The 5630-nt window shown below is 39.9% G+C and overlaps 1 pseudogene; it reads right to left on the reverse strand.

Moving 5' to 3' along the window:
- Window positions 1-1652: 1652 nt before the first annotated feature.
- On the reverse strand, window positions 1653-3272 carry LOC139008432 (hydroxymethylglutaryl-CoA synthase, cytoplasmic-like; annotated as a pseudogene).
- Window positions 3273-5630: the final 2358 nt, after the last annotated feature.

A 5630-nucleotide genomic window follows, 5' to 3' on the forward strand; every position in this document is an offset into this window, starting at 1 on the left:
CCTAGATTACAGACTCCTACCTTCCAGATATCTGTGTTTAATACCTGCAAAAACTTCTAGTAAAAATTTCTCTTACCAACTTTGCTGAACATGTTATTACAAAGCAATGACTTCACTGTACTTCTAAAGCTCTTTTTAAAAATATTTCCCTAAAATTTTATTCCAAGTTATTCACCTCACTGTTAATAAAGTATATAGTTAATTCGGTGGTAGTATTACTAGGCCCGCCCATTGCTGACACCCAAAAGTTAAATTACTCTTTTTGAAGCATACCGAACTCCCAATACTTGCAAAATTATTGCATGCACCATTTCCCATCAATCTTTTAAGCCTGAACTTCCGTTATTAATCTATATCAATGGATGTTAAAATGAAGTCATTTTAACAAATTATGACTTTACAAGTCAAAATACCATTAGTTAATATTAGACTAGAGTGTTTTACAAACATTACATTACATATTACCTTGCAATTTGAAACATTACATTTCATATTTGTGTGCGTTGATTTTAGATAACTGAAATGTCACAGAATTTAACAGCAAATAAAATATAAAAAATTTAATTTTGTACATTGGTTTCAACTAACTCTATTTAACAATCTATAAGGCTCATGTCATAGTTCACACCAAAAATATCTACAAAACTGTCTCTCCAGTCTTATTCAGATCTTGAGATAGTTTTCTTAAGGTAGAAGTCTAAGAAAATGCTTTCTAGATTCTACTTCCAGATCTTAAATGAAAAACTCATTTTGGCTGATCAAACTATGTAAAAACTTGGGTATCACCTTTTTCTTTTCATTAAACAGATTTTTTTAAAGGAAAAGAATCCTTATAACATGAAGTCAGGTTGTCAGTCTTTCAGTTACATTTGTAACACTGAAGCATCAGAAGTAACCTAGTGTCTTGGCCCTGTCCTTGTTTTTAAAATGTTTAAGAGCAGCTAGAAAAAAAAAATGGTTTATTTATTATTCAGAATAAGGTACAAAGGGATGCAGCAACAAGCTTCCTCATACACAAGTTCCAATAACTTCTCCGTTTTTCAGCCTAGTCCAGCATGAACAGATTCAGGAACAGACCTAGAGCTACACTCAGAGCTGCAAACACACCAGGCCACCCCTCCCAGGCCTGCTCAGGGCCAGCCTTTCTCTTCAGGGCCTTTGCAATCACTCCTCACTGCTGCCTGGCTTTAAAGCCACATTCCAGTTTCCAGAACCAGTTACCATCCCAACTCTTCTCTTCAGAATGTACAAAGTTTATAAAAGAACACGTTTGTCTTGCTATTTTCAAACAGGGTTTGTGTATGTCACATGTAAGAGCACATTCCTTGAACTAGAAACTTTTTTCAAAAACCACAGGTACTTTCAGTAACCTTGTTTGTTGGAAGCATAACACATTCAAAAAATTAAAATTGAAAACTAGCATCTCTGCTCCTTTCTGTCAGAATCACACGACTCATCAAACCACATATAAAAACTAAGCTTCAAGCATACTAATGGCCAAGAGAGATAGCAAGTTTTGCAGAGCCATTAACATCATGGAATACAGTAAGCATTGGCTAGACTCAAAAGGAAGCTAAGAGACTTTCCCAAGAACATGTCAGTTTTCCAGGCTCCATGTCAGTCACATAAAATTTTAAGCAACGTGTAACCCTTTAGTATTGTCTCCAGGCATCCCATTCTAACCGTTCCCATACATACCCAACCCCACGCGGCCCACATGGGTCTTCCCTGCACAGAAGTTCTTCATGCCCCCCATTGCTGATGACAGCTGCTCTGGTTTTGCTGCCTTTCCCTGGAGTCTTGGCACTTTCCTAGAAGGACTGGGAACATGTTCAGCTACTGGGCTTGAATGCACATTCGTATTCCTCCATCCAAAGTGTCGTCATTTGGAGAGAGCGGCCAGGCATAAATTCTCCTGTGCTTTTCATCCACTCTAACCAGGTACCATGGTCTTTCAAAGAGTAAACCTATTGAACTCTGGGGACTACAGTTGACCAGGTGACAAGTGTCCCCTCCACCTTCATGCTTTCAGCAAAGATAGTTCTTGGTTCAAGCCTTGATTTAAGAGCACAAAGACTTGCTATTATTTTCTCAAGAGCAGGCCCTGGTGTGGCATCTTGTATAACTTTAAGGGAGTGGAAGGTGGCAGCCAAACCAGCACCATGAGAGGACATGCTGACCCTCTTTGCTGCCAGCTGAGGCGAGTCCTGGGCTAGAACAGAAGTAAGGCAGCCACCCATGGAGGACATGCACATATCTCCATTTTGATTTGATACAAGCAAAGATGCCTCTGTTTTCTGATTAGAAGTTCAGAACTAGCCTTCATAAATGCCTTTTGCACATCTCTTATCAAAGTAAGCATCTTCTAATTTAATACCCCCAAGGGCTTCCAGGCCACTCTAGATACTGTTTTTATCTCTGTGCTAGTCATTCAGCATCATCTGAGCTAGAGATTTCTGAGCCAGTTTACAATAGGATGAGGGGAAGATCATGAAGCTGAAATCATTCAAAGCAAAATCTTCATCATGTCCCTCTTTCTGCCACTGGGCACGGATCTTTTGGGGGTAGGCAGAGTAGCAGTGGTCTAATGCACTGAGGTAGCACTAGAGGGAGAGTTTCCCTTCTACTATGGGATATTCCGAAAGCATATCAGGCTTGTGAAGTCATAGGCATGTTGTATGTGTGTCCCATGAAGTCCTCATTCACAAATGAAAGGAGCATTTGGCCCAATGAGCAGAGCAATGGCTGACTCCACCTGCAGGTTGAGAATTTCCTGTGACATATACAGCAATATCTCCTGCAACTACCAGATCAGACCGTCCATCCCAAGAGCTGGACTCGATCTATTTCACAGCATTGAAGACAGTGGCTGTTCCTCCGTAGCAGGCATTTGTGGTGTCTACTCCTTCTATATCTGTATTCCCAGACTCCTGAAAAAGCTGTCAAATTAGTCTTCACCAACTTTGATTTGTCGATTATTATCTCTGTTCCAACTTCTAACCACCCAATGCAATAATTAGAAAGGCTATTTATCTCCATAAGATTCTGAACTACAGCCATGCAAAGAGAGTTGATATCTTCTCTATCCATGCAGAAGCCCATCCTGGTCTCGTCCAAGCCAATAGTATACTTTCCAGCACCTACACCATCCGTCATATTCTCCCAACTCTGCTTGATCAACATATTGAGAAGGAATATAAATCTCAAAGGCATAACTTCTCACATCTTTTTGGCCAGAAGGCTTCTGCATTCAAGGGAAGTGACCCAGGCATGGTGAAAGACAGAGATCATCAGTCTCCAAGTCTGTCACTGTTTCCTCCTTCGGGCACCAAAGGTGTTGATGCAAGAGAGGAAAAATGCTTTTCTATTACGATTTTAATTACAAGTCACTTCCCTTCTTATGTGAATATAATTAGGTTTAAGTTCAGGAAGCAATGATTTCCTTTTTCTTTATCACATAGGCTTTTTAGTTTAGGTCAGGTTATCTAGTTTTGGGAAAGCTCAGAAGGCCGGCATGGTAGGGTATTACTTCCCTTTGGCTGAAGTAATATTCTCAATGGGTAAATTACATATATACTCAAGGGCACCAAGTCTTCAAGTTCAGTTGGCACAATGCAGCAACCTTTGTTTGGTTTTGTTGTTCTGTTGTTTTTGAGGTGAGTAACTATGCTGCAGACTTTTCTATTGGAAACTGAATTAGAAACCTAATTTCTATGTATGATGTTGGCTTAATTAGAACACTGTCCATAACAGTTTGACATTTAGAGTCCACAGAAATAGCTTTTAAAGAACAACTTCACAATTTCTCCAAGGCAAATGTGGAGTCTGGAATAAACTTTAAATTGCATATAATTTATCTGACCTAACAATTTTAATTGTCACAAGGAATTTCATCATGATGTTGGCTCTCCATCCATCTATGTTATCTCAAATGGACAGAAAGCTAAACAAGGGGCAGCGAATTAAAAGTATCACCCTCTTTACCTCTGTATTTCTTCCTAATTAAGAAGTATGTTAATTGAAATCAGCATGACACAGACCCTGTGCAGAAATCTCCTGAGTACTGTAATTGGTGTGTGGAGCTGTCGCCCCAGGGTCATTTACTAGAGTGATTCCCACCTGGGTTGGGAGTGACTGAAAATCTTCCCCTAAAAAGCAACTTCAAGCTTATAAAACAGGATTGCCAGTGGAAAAGCAAATATATCCACATCTAAATTAGATTTTCTTTAAACATTTACGGAGAAAGTATTTGAGATCAGATGCCTTTACTAATCAGTTCACCTCAGTGGTTCTTTCCCCATGCAATTTCCCTTAACTCAGTTTGATCACATCTAGACTTTTTAATGGCTTTACATCGCCTACAGAAAAAAGCACAATATTTTAAGACTTTAGCACCAGGCTCCACCTTCCTTCTTCCTCCCCTTACATCACAATACATCTCCACCAAACTCTATTCTTCATACCCACACTCCCTGGGCCTTCCCCACCAAATAGGTATGTTCATATTGTTACATTCACTGGACAACTTTTCTTCTTTTTTTTTCCTCTGGAATAACAAAGGCTTACCAAATCCAACTGAGCTTTTCCTACAAGACCCAGCCCAAATGCCATGTCCTCCAATTATTTCTTTAATGTTCCCCTTGGCTGAAAATCTAAATTTCAAATTTAATATACTCTTGTCTTGGTTTAACAATATCAAAATCTCTGATAAAGGAATTCTTTTTTCTTGTATAATTTAATGCAGTGAATATCAGCTTACTCCAAGCAAGGCAAAATGTTAGGGATTAAAGTTATAAAGATGTATGATGTAATACTTATCCCCAGAGATTCCACAAAAATGACAAATTTAAACAAATTAATATAGAAATATCACATGCAGATTTAAGTAGGGTATATAAACAAAATTATGAGGGTTTTAAAGATTGGAGAAGAAAGATGCCAGCCTTATCTCTTTGAGCTGCTAAAACAAAATACCAGATAATGAGTGGCTTATAAACAGTAAATATTCATTTCCCACAGTTCTGGAGGCTGGGAAGTCCCAGATGATGGCACAGGGTCTGGTGAGATTCGGTGTCTGGTGAGAATCCATTGCCTGGTTCATAGGTAGCCACCTTTTCCCTGAGTCGTCACATAGTGGAAGGGGAAGGCTTGGTCTCTAAGGTCTCTTTTATAACAGCACTAATCTTATTAATGAGGGCTCTACCCTCATGACCTAAGCACCTTCCAAAGGCTCCACCACCTCACACCATCACATTGGGCATTAATTTCAACATATAAATTTTGGGGGGACACAAACATCCAGTCCATTGCTGTGCCAAGCCAGCTCAGCCAAGGGTTCCGCAAGCCTGAGTGAGGGCGGTGAAGGAGGAAGAAAAGACAGACCAAGAGAATAAGCTGGGTCTAGGTGGACCTTCCTGTGCCTGGCTGAGGCCACAGAGAGAGATCCAGAAGCAAGCTGAGCCTTTATTTTATAGTCAGAGGTAAACAAGGTGGTGGTCACCATAGTTACAATGTTCTTGTGAGTTTCACTTGTTTTGGCAGCACTTGTTGCACCTCCCACAGCCCAGCCCATTAGCTACCTAGGAAGGATCTAGGGAGCTTCATAGGGTCAAGCCTAATTATGCGAAGAG

Source organism: Myotis yumanensis, unplaced genomic scaffold (assembly GCF_028538775.1).
Source record: "Myotis yumanensis isolate MYYU_CA2020_CCGP unplaced genomic scaffold, mMyoYum1.0.hap1 SCAF_4, whole genome shotgun sequence".
Lineage (NCBI taxonomy): Eukaryota > Metazoa > Chordata > Mammalia > Chiroptera > Vespertilionidae > Myotis > Myotis yumanensis.